Source organism: Microcaecilia unicolor, chromosome 1 (genome assembly GCF_901765095.1).
Source record: "Microcaecilia unicolor chromosome 1, aMicUni1.1, whole genome shotgun sequence".
NCBI classification, from domain to species: domain Eukaryota; kingdom Metazoa; phylum Chordata; class Amphibia; order Gymnophiona; family Siphonopidae; genus Microcaecilia; species Microcaecilia unicolor.
The window spans coordinates 116,711,705-116,727,231 of NC_044031.1; the positions used below are offsets into that span (position 1 = coordinate 116,711,705).

The window sequence follows — 15,527 nt, forward strand, 5'->3', positions numbered from 1 at the left end:
GGCATAAAAGCTTGCTCTGTGAGTGCCAGTGGGTGCTGAGTATCCCCAATATTGAGCAAGCTCCTTCACTGTGTATTGAGTTTTGCATCCCCAATCATTCTGAAATATTGCTGACTATGCTGACAGAGAAGGTTCCCTCTGGGCAAAAGGATCCTCAGAATGAATAAAGCTTTGTAAAATACTTTTCACTGGAACCTCTAAACAAGGCAGCATGTTCCTACAGAAACCTACAAGAGTGTAAGTGTTGGAAACTATTTTTTCTATTTATACCTGTATACAGCTGATGCTGAAAAGTTGTCCCATTGTTTTGCTTGAAGAATTCAAGTTTAAGTAAACCCTTTTGGTTCAGAATAAACTTATGGCCTGGACCAACCTGCTAGAAAAATGTGGAATAAATGAATTGCCTGTGCCAGCACAAGCTGGTCCTGGTCCTAATCTCCCTACAAAACATCTAGGGGATAATTCTGAATAGGTCTAGATAGGAACCGGGATGCTGAGCACAAAGCATGAATTCTATATATTGACAATTACACATGTAATTGCTATTATAACATACTAGTACAAGTATGCATGTGTATGCCTTACTGTAGGAGTTAAGCCCTTACGATAGCTCAAAGGCTGGTATAAATGCTCAGACCTAAATACTGTCAGTTACGCACAAAACTGACAGTATTCTATAACCTTGGCACATAAGTGCTGAGCATGCCCCTGACTCATCTATGCCCCTTGCAGTTGCACACTAAGAGATCCTTTTACTAAGCTGTGGTAAAAAGTGGCCTGTGATAGTATGGGTATGTGAAATTGGCGCTCACTGGGCCATTTTTTACTGTGGTAGGTAAAAGGCTGTTTTTTTTTTAAATGGGGCAGAAAGTGGCCATGTGCTAATATTAAAAGTAGGGCATGGCTATTTACTACCTGAGCCCTTACCGCCGCCTATTTACTTGGTGGTAAGGGCTCATATGCTACTTGTGCGGTAATCAGGCAGCATTGACAATTATTGCCAGGAATAAAATAGACAACTATTTTTTAACAAGGGAAACTGTGTGCACCAACTTCAGAACTACTGCCAGGCGCCTGCGCTGCCCCAGCAGTAGGGTCAATTTGGAGCATGCTACCCCTTCGCGGTAGCCCTACCGCAATCTAGTAAAATGGCCCCTAAGATCATAGAATAAGTACTGTGATAGTCACATCCAGGATAGTTGGGTTAAGGCAGTTTCAGTCTGAAATACAAGTCCCAGAAGGCATTGCAGGCAAGGAGCCAAGGGGGTGAGATGAAGAACCCGGACTGGACTCCTAGCTGCAATGAGAGAAGACATGGGTGTAAGCTAGCAGGACCTGTAGATGGGCTGCCACTAGGGGGAAAGAGAGTTAGGAAACCCTGTGTGCAGGAGCTCCTCATTAGTCTAATGCTTAACTCAGCTGGTATGGGTGTGGGGGATGCTAGTGGAAGAATGACTGGTTGTGAGAGCAGAAGCCAGGGATCAGGCAGGTGAGAAGGAGTCCCAGAGGAGTTCAGTTCAGGAGGACAGAAGAAGTGAGAGAGAAGCAGTTGCAGGGAAAATCCCTTGGGTGTGAGAAGTCCTTAAAGTATTGAAACCTCCTGAAGGTAAAGGCTGCTTTGTGATTTAACTGGGATGATGAACTGAATGAACTGGTTGTCTTGGGAATTGAACTACTGTTTACTGTGCACTGGATAAAGAGCCCAGACTGAAGCTGACTGTGAGCTTGTATTGAATCCTGGTAGGTGCTGGCAGCCTAGTGCTTAAAGGGGACTATTTGCCACACACTTTCAGGTGGCTTACATGTGTTTAAAATTGAAGGTGAATGCTGCTGTTGGAACAGTGTATCAGGTCTACTAGAAACCTGCATGGAATAAAAGCTTTAGGATGGAAGTTGCTGGTGGACATTTGTTTCTTGATTGTACCGGGAGCGCTCTTCCTGGTGACACTACTAAGTGCATTTATGCACATAACTGCAAATTAGTACCAATTAACATCCATTATAGCTAATTGATTGCTAACATCAATTAACACCTAATTTTACAAGTTATGTGCGTAACTGGCAGAATTCTATAATCGCTGTGTGCAATTTTGCACACTAAGGGGTACTTTTACTGAGGTACACTAATTGATTTAGATGCACTAATGATTAATGCGTGCTAAATGCTGTGCAGCCCATTCTATACCTATGGGCTGCAAGGCACTTAGCGCAGACTAATTCATTAGCACAAGAAAAATCCATTAACACACCTTAGTAAAAGGACCCCTATGCATAAAACTGAGCAAGCAAGATTATAGAATTAGAGAGTTGGGGAAAGTTATCAATGTGGGCTACCCTTAAGGTGGTTTATTTTACCACTCAATCATACTATTTCAGCATAGGTCCCATTTTATGCAATGAGACCTAGTTACTGATAAGAGGGGTTAATAGTAAATGTCTTAATCGTAGCCCACATTGATAATTTCCCTCCTAAATCTAGCTTCTAATATGAACAACAGAGCTGGGTGGGAGTGGGGGGGGGGGGGAAGAGCTGAAGGAGACGAAACAGTGTGACAAGGCGGTGGCCGTAGCTAGAAGGTTGTTAGGCTGTATAGAGAGAGGTGTGACCAGCAGAAGAAAGGGGGTGTTGATGCCCCTCTATAAGTCATTGGTGAGGCCCCACCTGGAGTATTGTGTTCAGTTTTGGAGGCCGTATCTTGCTAAGGATGTAAAAAGAATTGAAGCAGTGCAAAGAAAAGCTATGAGAATGGTATGGGATTTGCGTTACAAGACGTATGAGGAGAGACTTGCTGAACTGGGGGAGTAAGGGGAGGTCATCTGATCATTTAGGGCACATTTTTGTGGTTGGTCGTAAATAAAAAAAGGATCAAGTAAAGTCGTCCAAGTGTTCGTCAGGGACACCTTTTCTTTTTTCCATTATCGGCCGAGGACGCCCATGTGTTAGGCACGCCCCAGTCCCGCCTTCGCTATGCTTCCGACATGCCCCCGTGAACTTTGGTCGTCCCCGCGACGGAAAGCGGTTGAGGATGCCCAAAATCAGCTTTTGATCATGCCGATTTGGGTGACCCTGGAAGGAGGACGCCCATCTTCCGATTTGTGTCAAAAGATGGGAGCCCTTCTCTTTCGAAAATAAGCCTGATAGGGCCAATTGTAGAAAAGCTTTCTTGATCTTCTGTGTTTTAGCAGACACATCAGGACCATGAAAAAGACTGGATCTATTAAAAAAATAATAATAATAATCCCATGACATTATCTCTATCAGAGGCCAGAAAAAAATAAGACTACCAAGGTAGCTCTATGACTAGTCCAGAGTGCTGTGCTTTATTCTGAAACAAAGTTTGCAGCCTGAAGTCAATTTTAATTTCCCCATGGCATTGCAAAGGCCAGCAATGAAGAACTGACTCCTTGACCTTTCTAGGCTGCCCTCTGGATGGTTCTGTGTGTCAAATTAGATCATTAGCGAACCACAAAACAGCTGTGAAATGGAAAAAAACAAACAGAGGACTCCACTATCTGCCTTATGACAGCTTTTTTGGTTTACTAGGCATCTGTTATTGGTTACATTATTATTTCAACAGCAACCACTGAAAAATAGCAGATACCCAAGAGGAATTCTAAACAATTGAATTCTTGTGCAAGTATTTGATGCCTTCTAGATAGATCATAGCAGTTATTTTGTGGGAACAGCATCTTACATAAAAGGATGACAATCGCATTGAGGCCTTGAGGACTGCCCAAAAGCCTGATCTAAATATGCAGATCCACTGTATACAAATACATCTCAAGACTATTGATTGTGCATATCCTGAAAAACAGACCTGTTTTTCAACCTAATGACCTAGACACCTTCAATCTAAAAAGATGACTATAAGCTCTGTATGGCTCTCATGGAGGCATATTTTTCAAAGCACTTAGATGTACAAAGTTACATAGAGGGGCATTTTCAATACGACGTCTAAGTCCAACTTTGCAAGTTTTGCTAAAAATATCTAAAATTCAGCCATTTTCAAAACAGAAAAACATCTATCTTCTTTTTTCCAAAAATGTATATTTGCTAGATATTTTTGTGCTCTATGCATTTATCTTTTTGGTCCATTTTTGGAAAAAAAAAGATCCAAGCGAAAATGCACAAAATCAAGCAATTGGGATGTAGGAGGAACCCACATTCTTATTAGACTGGCCACACAGACATCCCAGGAGAGCAATAGGGCACCTTAGGGGGAACTGCAAATAAATGTAGGTACACATCTCACCATTGCTCGCCAAACCCAACTACCAAGAACTGTACACCACTACAACAGCCCTTATGGGTGAAAGAGGGCACCTATATGTGGGTGCAGTGGTTTTCTGGTGTGTTTTGGAGGGCTTATATTTTCCATCAGGAGTGTAACAGGTAGGGAGAGGTATGGGTTTGAGTCTACCTCTCTGCAGTGCACTGCACTCACCACTAGACTACTCCAGGGACCTGCATGCTGCTCTAATGGACCCAAGTATAACATGTGAGGTTGGTATAAAGGCTGGTAAGTAATGTTTTTAATCATATTTTTGAGGGGTGGGAGGGGGTAAGTGACCACTAGGAGAGTAAGGAGAGGTCATTTGGGGCACTATTTTGTGGTTATTCATTAATAAAACTGGTCTAAACCAAAACATCCAGATGTTTTTGTTTTTTCCCATTATGACAGAAAAACGTCAAATGTTAGGAAAGCCCAGACCCCGCCCTTAACATAGCCCTGACATGCCCCCTTGTGATTTGAATGCACTTCTGATGGGACTTCACAGAAAAACATCTAAAAACTGATTTTGAAAATACCAATTTGGACGTTTTTGTGAGAAAAACATCCAAAGATCTATGCCACTTTTTGGATGTTTTTCTCTTTTGAAAATGAGCCCCTTGTAAGTCTAATTGATTTGAAAATGAGCTCCTAAGTCTTCTAACATGCATTGTTTTCTGTAGCATACATTCTCACATACAAACAGATCCAAAGAAGCTTAGCGGAGATTAGGTAAGAAAGCTGGTGCTGGACAAACTTCTACGGTCTATGTCCTGATCGAGGCTGGATAATTTGGATGGGCTGGAGTGGAGCTTTTCAGGGGCTTTGACAACAACTTCTGAAATTTTAGAACAAGGCCAGTGCTGGCAGACTTCTATGGTCTGTGTATCACATTATACCATATGTAATGAGTTTATCTTGTTGGGCGGACTGGATGGACCATATAGATTTTTATCGGCTGTCAACTACTAAGTTACTATCTAAATGGCTGTCTTCGTTGTATTAAGAACACTTAATCCAAACAGGCTTGGAAGGTCCGCTCTGAATACCAAAATACAACAAAAAAGTGGACCCAGACTTTATTGTATTAGCCACAACAGAAAATGGACATACCTATATCTGACTTTTGTTTCCATCTTCTGCAAGCTCTCTTGTCTTCTTTGATCAACGCCAATCTTTTTTTCATTTTTTAAAAACCCTTTGTGAAATTCAGGTTTCTAGTGACTGCAATACGGAATTATTTCCCAGATGTTAATTTCAAAATCAAGAACCTTCAAGTTTCACTTGCAGATTTCCGTGAACAACAGGTGATGAAGGCTAGCTTTTCATACGGAAGGTCTTTGGGAACTGTGCTATCATCCCTATGATGATTTGCACTCTAGAACTCTGGAGTTTGAGATTTTATCCTTCCAGAAGATTTTAAGGATGCATCACAGGCATGTTAAAACTATTCCGCCTCTTCTTTTGATGTCAGGACAATGGGGATGCCTCTCTATCATATAGAAGGTGGTGACAGCATAAGCTTTATAGCCATTGATTTCAGTTTGATCTGCAAGCTTACTGTTATTACAAACTCTCTTTTTTCTATGGAACATTCTCATTTCTTTCCTCAGGTCAGGGTGATCAGTCATATCAAATAACTGTAACTCTATTTTGAGGTTGATAGGATTATCTAATATGCTACTCAAATAGCTGGTCAATAATTTCCAACAAATGATACTTTCACACACTCTAAAACATATGACCAAAGTCAACCTGTTTTTATAACATTTAAAGTATTCCCCCCCCCCCCTTGCAAAAAGCTTGGCTAAATAAGCCCATCGAGGTGAAACATGTAGCTCATTTTCAAAACACATAGACTTACAAAGTTATTCTAACTTTGTAAAGTCCATGTGCTTTGAAAATGAGCACCAGAGTGTTATTAAAAATTATATTGCTATTCTTGAAGAAGAGGTAAATGAGCCAGCTTCATCACAACTTTCATCAGCTTACATAAGTCTTCCCTCAGCACGCTGCCCACACCCACCATATCTCTAGCCCATTTGTCTGCTAAAACATCACTATTTCACTTAGGGGAGAGTCTCAACACCACTTGTTGGTATAAAGTAAGATTGGCTTTAGTCTCTCTCAATAACTAGAGTCCATTTTTTTACCCTTCTACATTAAAAAAACATATGCGATAGTGTGGTCCCAAGATGGAGGACTTTGAAGTCAGACACCTGCTAGCACCAAAAGTGTAACTGAGGTAGAAGGATTTAATTTGGGCAATGTTCATCAAGAACTTCCTGAGACATTATTGAATAAACCATCAGAAATGGCTTTTAATTCAATATTAATACATATTTTTCTCCCACCACATTGTATAGTTTATTATTTCATTATTCAGTTTTCACAGACTTTTTGGTTTTGCCTCAGTGGTGCTTGATTGTCCAATAATTATTTTTTGGCAATTCATACGGCACCAAATTCTTCATCGGCTTCTACACAATCATTTTGATATAATTAAAGCACTTATCTTTAAGTATGTTCGGACTGGGGACTCAAAACTGTCCGACATGCATGTCAAGGACTTCCCCCTCATGCCGTTGTAGCGTTAATTTTCCCAAAAATAATCTAGTGGAGCTGGCGCTACAACGGCATGAGGGGGAAGTCCTTGACATGCATGTCGGACAGTTTTGAGTCCCCAGTCCGAACATACTTAAAGATAAGTGCTTTAATTATATCAAAATGATTGTGTAGAAGCCGATGAAGAATTTGGTGCCGTATGAATTGCCAAAAAATAATTATTGGACAATCAAGCACCACTGAGGCAAAACCAGAAAGTCTGTGAAAACTGGATAATGAAATAATAAACTATACAATGTGGTGGGAGAAAAATATGTATTAGTATATCTGAGACTGTTAAATCTGATGAGTGTTTGTATGTATGGTTTCCAGCAAGAGAAGCACACGATAACTGCCTTGATTTTCTCTCCTCTCATGCCATCCTCGATCCGCTTCAATCCGGTTTTCGCCCTCTTCACTCGACAGAAACAGCACTCTCTAAAGTCTGTAATGACCTGTTCCTTGCCAAATCCAGAGGCCACTACTCCATCCTCATCCTCCTGGATCTATCCGCCGCTTTTGACACTGTCAATCATGACTTACTTCTTGCCACACTGTCCTCATTTGGGTTCCAGGGCTCTGTCCTCTCCTGGTTCTCCTCCTATCTCTCCCACCGCACCTTCAAAGTTCACTCTCATGGATCTTCCTCCACCCCCATCCCCTTATCTGTTGGTGTTCCCCAGGGATCGGTCCTTGGACCCCTTCTCGTCTCAATCTACACCTCTTCCCTGGGCTCCCTGATCTCATCTCATGGTTTCCAGTATTATCTCTATGCTGATGACACCCAACTGTATCTCTCCACACCAGACATCACCGCGGAGACCCAGGCAAAGGTATCGGCCTGCTTATCCGACATTGCTGCCTGGATGTCCAACCGCCACCTGAAACTGAACATGTCCAAGACCGAGCTTATCGTCTTTCCACCAAAACCCACTTCTCCTCTTCCTCCACTTTCTATCTCAGTTGATAACACCCTCATCCTCCCCGTCTCATCTGCCCGCAACCTCATCTTTGACTTCTCTCTCTCCTTCTCTGCGCATATCCAGCAGATAGCCAAGACCTGTCGCTTCTTCCTCTTTAACATCAGCAAAATTCGCCCTTTCCTCTCTGAACACACCACCCGAACTCTCGTCCACGCTCTCATTACCTCTCGCCTGGACTACTGCAACTTACTCCTCACCGGCCTCCCACTTAGCCATCAGTCTGTTCAGAGCTCTGCTGCACGTCTCATATTCCGCCAGAACCGATATACTCATATCACCCCTCTCCTCAGGTCACTTCACTGGCTTCCGATCAGATACCGCATTCAATTCAAGCTTCTCCTTCTTACCTACAAATGCACTCAGTCTGCTGCCCCTCACTATCTTTCTACCCTCATCTCCCCTTACGTTCCCGCCCGTAACCTCCGTTCACAGGATAAATCCCTCCTCTCAGTACCCTTCTCCACCACCGCCAACTCCAGGCTCCGCTCATTCTGCCTCGCCTCACCCTATGCTTGGAACAACCTTCCTGAACCCTTACGCCAAGCCCCCTCCCTGCCCGTCTTCAAGTCTTTGCTTAAAGCCCACCTCTTCAATGCTGCGTTCGGCACCTAACCCTTACCGTTCAGTGAATCCAGACTGCCCCAATTTGACTGCCCCTATCGGACCGACCGTTCACTTGTCTATTAGATTGTAAGCTCTTTGAGCAGGGACTGTCTCTCTTTGTTAAATTGTACAGCGCTGCGTAACCCTAGTAGCGCTCTAGAAATGTTAAGTAGTAGTAGTAGTAGTAGTAGTATGAGTGGTTTTAATTCAATATGGCAATCTATTTCAGATTTAGCTAAAATGATCCTCCCAGTTATAAGCAATGTGGTTCCTAACATTAAAGTTTTGAATGATAAAAGATGTTCAGCATGATCTTCAGGTGCCCTTTTACTAAAGCTTAGCGTGTGCTAAATGCCACGTATCCTATTTTATACCTATGGGCCGCGTGCACTTAGTACATGCTAATGTTTGTTAGCATGTGCTAAGCTTTAATAAAAGGGCCCTCAGTTATCTAAGCTTAACTGTTAGAGGAAAATGATCAACCTTTGGAAGAGGCTGTTTCCCCAGATGCAATTAGCATGGTCCATCAGGGGATAGGGGCTAAACGGATTGGGGGAGTGGCCATTCTACTTAGGCAAAATTGCGGGTATCATATTCAAAAGGAATTTTGTGACTCGAGTGGTAGATGTGTAGCCCTGCGTGACTTTCTGCAAGGTCAGGAGCTTAACATTGATTAATTTATATGCCCCGAATGTGGGACAGCCATCATTTTTTTCAAACATTGCTGGGGGTGCTTCAGGGATTTGTTAGGGGACAAGTGGTGATGGGAGGCAATTTCAATGTGGCCCCTGATGCTCGTCTAGATCACTTGACTAGGGGTGGGCATTATAGTGGTTCCAATCGCAAAGCATTATTGCAGTTTGTACAGGCTTTAGAAATGGTAGACTGTTGGAGATTGCTACATGGAGTGCAACATAATTACACTTTCTACTCACATACCACTCAAACTTACACTCACATAGATGGGTTGTGGACTCACCGTAATGGGTGGGGCATGGTGGCTGAGGCTAAAATTGGTAATATACAAATCTCGGATCATGCTCCAGTGTGGATTAAGCTTAATGGAATAGGTCATTCTGGGAGGCAGGGTTTTTGGAGAATTAATGAATCATTGTTGGGGGAGGAGAAGGTGCGGGAAGAGGTTAGTTATACTATATGTGAATTTTGCCAGTTTAACGATAATGGGGAAGTATCTGATGTGGTTTTATGGGATGCTTTGAAAGGAACGGTGTGGGGGACCTTGATAAAATGGGGGACATGAAAGAAGAGAGAATGAGGGCAATATTCACTCTGCGTACTAGGTTAATGCGCTTAGACAACGAACATAAGAGGACTCATATTCCACAGATTTCGGAAGAATTGAAAATAGTGAGAGGGGAACTGGCTCAACTTCAGATGGTGGAAGTAGATTTTATGAGAATTAAACTTAGACAGCAACACTTTGAATTTACTAATAAATCGAGTGCAATGTTAGCTCGCTATCTTCGGGCTCGGAGAGCGAGGTCTAGTATTCAGAAGATAAGGGATAACAAGGGTTATTGTCAGTATACAGACTCCGATATTCAAAAATGCTTCCTGAAATACTATCAGGATTTAAATTGTTTATCATACAGGGAATCGGTCATGGCGATAGCTCAATATTTGGATCATATCTATTTAAAAACACTTAATGAGGCAGAGAGGGAGCAGTTGGAAGAGCCCATCAGACTAGGGGAGGTACAAGGGGTTATAAGGAGACTTTTGAATGGTAAGGCCCCAGGGTTGGATGTGTTTATGGCAAGGTTTTACAAGTGCTTTGTAGGGGAGTTAGGGGATCTGTTAGTAAGGGTGAGTAATGGAGTCCAGGAGGGCAATGGATTACCACCTTCTATATCTGAGGCAGGGGTAACAGTCCCACCCAAGCTGTGGAAGGATCCCACTGTGTGTGTGTATCCTAGAGACCCATTTCTCTCGTGAATGTTGATACGAAGATCCTGGCTAAGGTGTTAGCCAACAGATTGGCCAGGGTGTTGCTGCAATTGGTCCATATAGATCAATCAGGATTTATCCCAAAGAGTCAGGTAGGTGATAATATTAGATGTACTTTTCATTTGATTTGGGAAGCACAGAGTTCTTCACCGAGTGTGGCGCTGTTGGCTATTGATGCAGAGAAGGCTTTTGACTGAGTTAGTTGGCAGTTTTTGTACAGGTGATGCATCACATAGGTCTAAGAGCTAATTTTGGTACCTATGTCCTAATTAGACTGTAAGCTCTGTCGAGCAGGGACTGTCTCTTCATGTTCAAGTGTACAGTGCTGCGTATGTCTAGTAGCGCTTTAGAAATGATAAGTAGTAGTAGTAGTATATGCAGCCCCGAAAGCGTGTCTTAACATTAAAGGAGGGTATACATCATTCTTTCCAGTTGGCAGGGGGACTAGGAAGGGGATGTCCCCTATCACCCCTTTTATTTGCGCTGTATATAGAGCCTCTGGCTGAGTTGATATGTCAGCACCCAGAAAGTAGGGGAATTAAGGTGGGGGGGGGGGGGGGGGGAGGAACATCGCATAGCCCTTTTCATGGATGATGTGTTACTTTATTTTAAAGACCCCGATCTGACATTGCCCATAGTGTTGGAGCTATTTCAAGAATTTGAGAGGTTTGCAGGTCTGAAGGTTAACATGGATAAAAGTGAAATTTTGGGGATATCTCTATCCCAACTGGAGGAAGGTAGATTGAGAACTGCTTTTGCATTCAAATGGGCACCTCATAGCATTTGCTATTTGGGGATTCAAATCCAAAAGGACCTGGATAGGATATTTTGCTTGAATTATGGCAAGACAGTAGATCAAATTCTGGTAGAATTGTCCTGCTGGAAGGGGCTATGGCTATCATGGTGGGGGCGCATTGCAGTGGTGAAGATGACTGTGTTGCCTAGGTTGCTGTTTTTATTCCAATCTTTGCCCGTGGCGGTACCGAAACGAGTGCTTCAGCGACTTCAGGGGTCCTTTTCGCAATTTATTTGTGGGGGTAAACAGCCCCACTTGGCGGGAAGGGTCCCATGGGTGGCCTCCTGAACTAGGTGGGAGAGAGGTACCTAATTTTGAATGGTATTATTTGGCTGCCCAAATGCGGTTGATTTTAGATTGGTAGAAGGGGAAATCTAAACCGGCTATCTGGTTGGAGCAATCCTATTGCCCTCATCGGTTATTGAGTTCTTGTTTGTGGACTTCTGATGGCATGGGCATAATATGACACTTAATGGGAATATGGGGAAGAATAAGGAAAAGGTGGGGACAATTAGATCGGACGTCTTCACTGGCTTTGATACGGTGGGAACCAAATTTTGGGGTGGGGAGGGAGAATGTTACATACATTCGCTGGGAACAACTAGGCTTGACTTGCTTTACAGATGTTATAAAGGGGGGGGGGGGGGGGCGGGCGGGTAGTGGACTTTGAAACTTTGTGCTCTATGTATGCTCTTCCTAAAGGGAAATTTTTCTCCTATTTACAAATTCAGCATTATTTGTATACTTTGGGTTGACAGCAAGAACATCCCCACAAACTAGAAAGTTTGGAAAATTTGTGGGTCCTTTTGCAGAGATTACCTAGGCCAATTTCTGTGATACATTAGGGGATGGACTCCCAAAACATTTAGTTTTCAGGGAGCATGGGGGGCAGATTTCAATTGTATGTTCTCGAGTAGAGAATGGGAAATAATTTCTGGGGAGATACAGAAGGCCTCAGTGTGTGCATTGGTGCAGAAAAATGCTTATAAGGTACTTACTTGATGGTACTATACACCCGAAAGATTGAAGCGGATGTATCCTGGCGCATCTGATACGTGCTGGAGGTGTAAGTCCCAAAGGGGTACATTTCTGCACATATGTATGTTGATAAAACCTTTTTGACTTGAAGTGATGAAAGTGCTAGTTACTATGTTGGGGATTTCTTTAGTGTGGAGCCCCTCAGTATGCCTACTGGGTCTGCATAATGAGAGGGCCTCATGGGGAGAGGGCAAAATGTTGCATTGAGGGTTAGCAGTGGCGATGTGTCTCATAGCGTTGCACTGGAAGAAAAAGTACCCCCCAGTCCTAGGAGATTGGAAGCGTAAGTTGGGACAGTTGATACAGATGGAACGCCTTACAGCATATCATAGGGAAGGGCTTTTATGACGTAAGAGGGAGTGGGACAAGTTACAACAATGTCTGGCTTGCATTTGAAAAGGAGGGGATGTGAATTGGGGGGGACATGTGTGTTGATGGGGGGAGAGAGGGGAGTGTTGGGAAGGTTGTCCTGAAGAAACCACAGGGCAATCTTAGGGTGTTGAAGAGTTTAAAGTATTGGGGGGGAGTGGGAGGGGGTAAATAAATAATAAAAAAAATTTTCACCAGTTCGATATGGTTATGTTTTAATGAGAAAGGTTAAGAAGACTAAAGTTGAGGTAAATGTGCAGGATGTATTTGCTTTGTGGTTTTGTAATTCATATATCATTTGCCCATGTTGTTGTCATAATTGGAAAAGTTTTGTATGAAGGCTGTTAAAAGTATAATAATAAAAAAAATTAAAGATTTAAAAAAAGAAATATTTTTTGGAAGTTCTATAGATATCTAAGGAGTCAATGCCATTTATAATGCAGGCATACTATTTGCCAGTGTACAAAAGTGGTGAGCAGTTGCCAGTAGATTTCCTTAAAGATAGAAATGAGACGGATAAAACTGGAAATTACACTACCTCACTGCCATATCAAAGCTAGCCCCAGAAACCCAAGATCACCCTTTGGAACTATAGGACTGATGAATGCTAGATCAGCTACTAAGAAATCTTCAGTGATCCATGATGTCATCCACAAACAGCATCTTGACATTTTAGGAATAAGTGAAATCTGGCTAGATGAAAACGGGGGTTTACCACTGGCTAAACTATGTCCAACAGGTTTCAACATCTAACATCAACAAAGACCAGGAAGATGGGGTGGAGGGGTAGCAGTCCTGATCTGAGATACAATCAAACTGCGAAGAATAATCTCTCCCCTAATCCAGCTTGAAGAGGAGAAACCACTCTGGCTGCTCATGGTATACCGAGCACCTCGTAACAACACATTATCTGTGCAAGAACTCCTGGACCTAATTACTCAAGTGACCTTGAATTACCCTAGGATGGTGATCATGGGAGATTTCAATATACACATCGAAACCCCACAAACTACCACAGCTGCTTTTCTGGACACGATGACAGCACTAGGATTCACACAGGTGATCAATTCTCCAACCCATGAAAAGGGTCACATATTAGACTTCGTATTCTACAAAGGGGTTGACATCCCAAAATTCCGGGATAGCAGTATTGAAATAACACCCCTATCGTGGTCAGACCATTTTCTAATTAAGTTTTCCCTAAGTGACCACCTGAAACAAATGGCACCTCCCAGAGTTTGGAAGGAGATCAAAGATGACAACAACAAAAAAAAAAGAAGCTGACAGCTGATAATTTCCTAGAGGCCTTGGATTATCCATATGTGAATGAAAAAACAACTACACTGTCAGAACAGGTTGATGTTTAGAATATACACAAGGCCTTAGAAAAAAAAATTACACCACTTAGAAAGTTCTTATGCTCCACTCAGAAACACTCACCTTGGTTTTCTCCAGAACTTCGGGTTTTTAAATGCGAAGGATGGAAACTGGAAAGGAGATGGCGTAAATCGACTATCTGAGGCAGAGCTAGCATGCCACGTGTGTGAGCCCAGTCCAGGAGCCTGAGGAACGTTATAATCGATCTGACTGTTCCGACATTGTGGAAAAAGACCATGGAAAGGTCCCGGTCTCTTAAATCTCTTCTCTCCCTCTTCCCTCCACTGGTCCCTTTTAACCAGCTTTTTTACAGCTTTAGCTCTCCTCTCCCTCCCCATCCGTAGTAGTGTAAACTGTAGGGAATAGATTTACTAATTCATGTTGTTTGTTAAAGAAGATTTAAGAGCATCTAAAGATTCTTGCTAATTTTATTTTTGTTGAAGTAACTGCTTTCAGAACATGGCAAATTATATTTTGCTTAAAATAACTTTTCAGGAAAGATTAATAGTAAGTGCACTGATTACCCCATCTTAAATAATTAATGTCTGTAAAGATAGCTATCTCCCCTTCCTCTTTGATGCAACTGCAGACTACAAACAGAGCAGAGGCCACAATCCATGAACTGTTATGTATTCAAGGGTTTTGCAGCTCTGAGCCATAACAGGAGGTCACCCAAAAAGGCAATACTTAATTTACAAGAAAACAGATGCTGGTTCACTTTTGCAGTTTGTAAACGTTTTAAAAGTTCCCCCTCCTTAGCTATTCTTCCTGTTTGAAGCTAAGTAAATTAGGGAGCGTTTAACATCTTCTTTTCCAGTGCCTACATCAAAAGAAAAAGATGGCATGTGTGGGAACTTGCTCCTTTTGTTTTGTGGAATGCAGTGATATGGTATATTATAAAAATGCACTTGCTTTATTTAATTACTACTATTTCAAAGAGTAGCCATGGCGCCAAGTTCATACAAAGTTGGAAAATAAATCTGTTGGCTCAGGCTGTTTGCTATACATGGAGGGGCATAATCGACCAGAAACGCCTATCTCCATGGGCGTTAATCTCCGAAAACGGGTCCGTGAAGGGGCGGAGTGAACCGTATTTTTAAAAAAAAATAGACGCCCATGCTTTATTCGCCAAGGTGTGAGCTGGGCGTTTTTGCTTTTCACCGATAATGGAAAATGAAATCGCCCAGCTCAAAAACGAATAAATGCAAGGCATTTGTTCGTGGGAGGGGCCAGGATTCATAGTGCACTGGTCCCCCTCACATGCCAGGACACCAACCGGGCACCCTAGGGGGCACTTTTACAAAAACAAAAAAAAAAGGTAAAAGAGCTCCCAGGTGCATAGCACCCTTCCCTTGGGTGTTGAGCCCCCCAAATCCCCCTCAAAACCCACTGCCCACAAGTCTACACCAGTACTATAGCCCTAAGCGGTGAAGGGGGGCACCTACATGTGGGTACAGGGGGTTTGGGGGGGTTGGACGACTAGTAGCATTAAGCAGCACAATTGTAACAGGTAGGGGG

General features: G+C 42.7%; 1 protein-coding gene across 1 annotated transcript in view; it reads right to left on the reverse strand.

The window, feature by feature from the left end:
* CACNB2 (calcium voltage-gated channel auxiliary subunit beta 2) overlaps positions 1-15,527 on the reverse strand; it is a 765,511-nt gene that overhangs the window by 362,989 nt on the left and 386,995 nt on the right. The window lies entirely within an intron of this gene.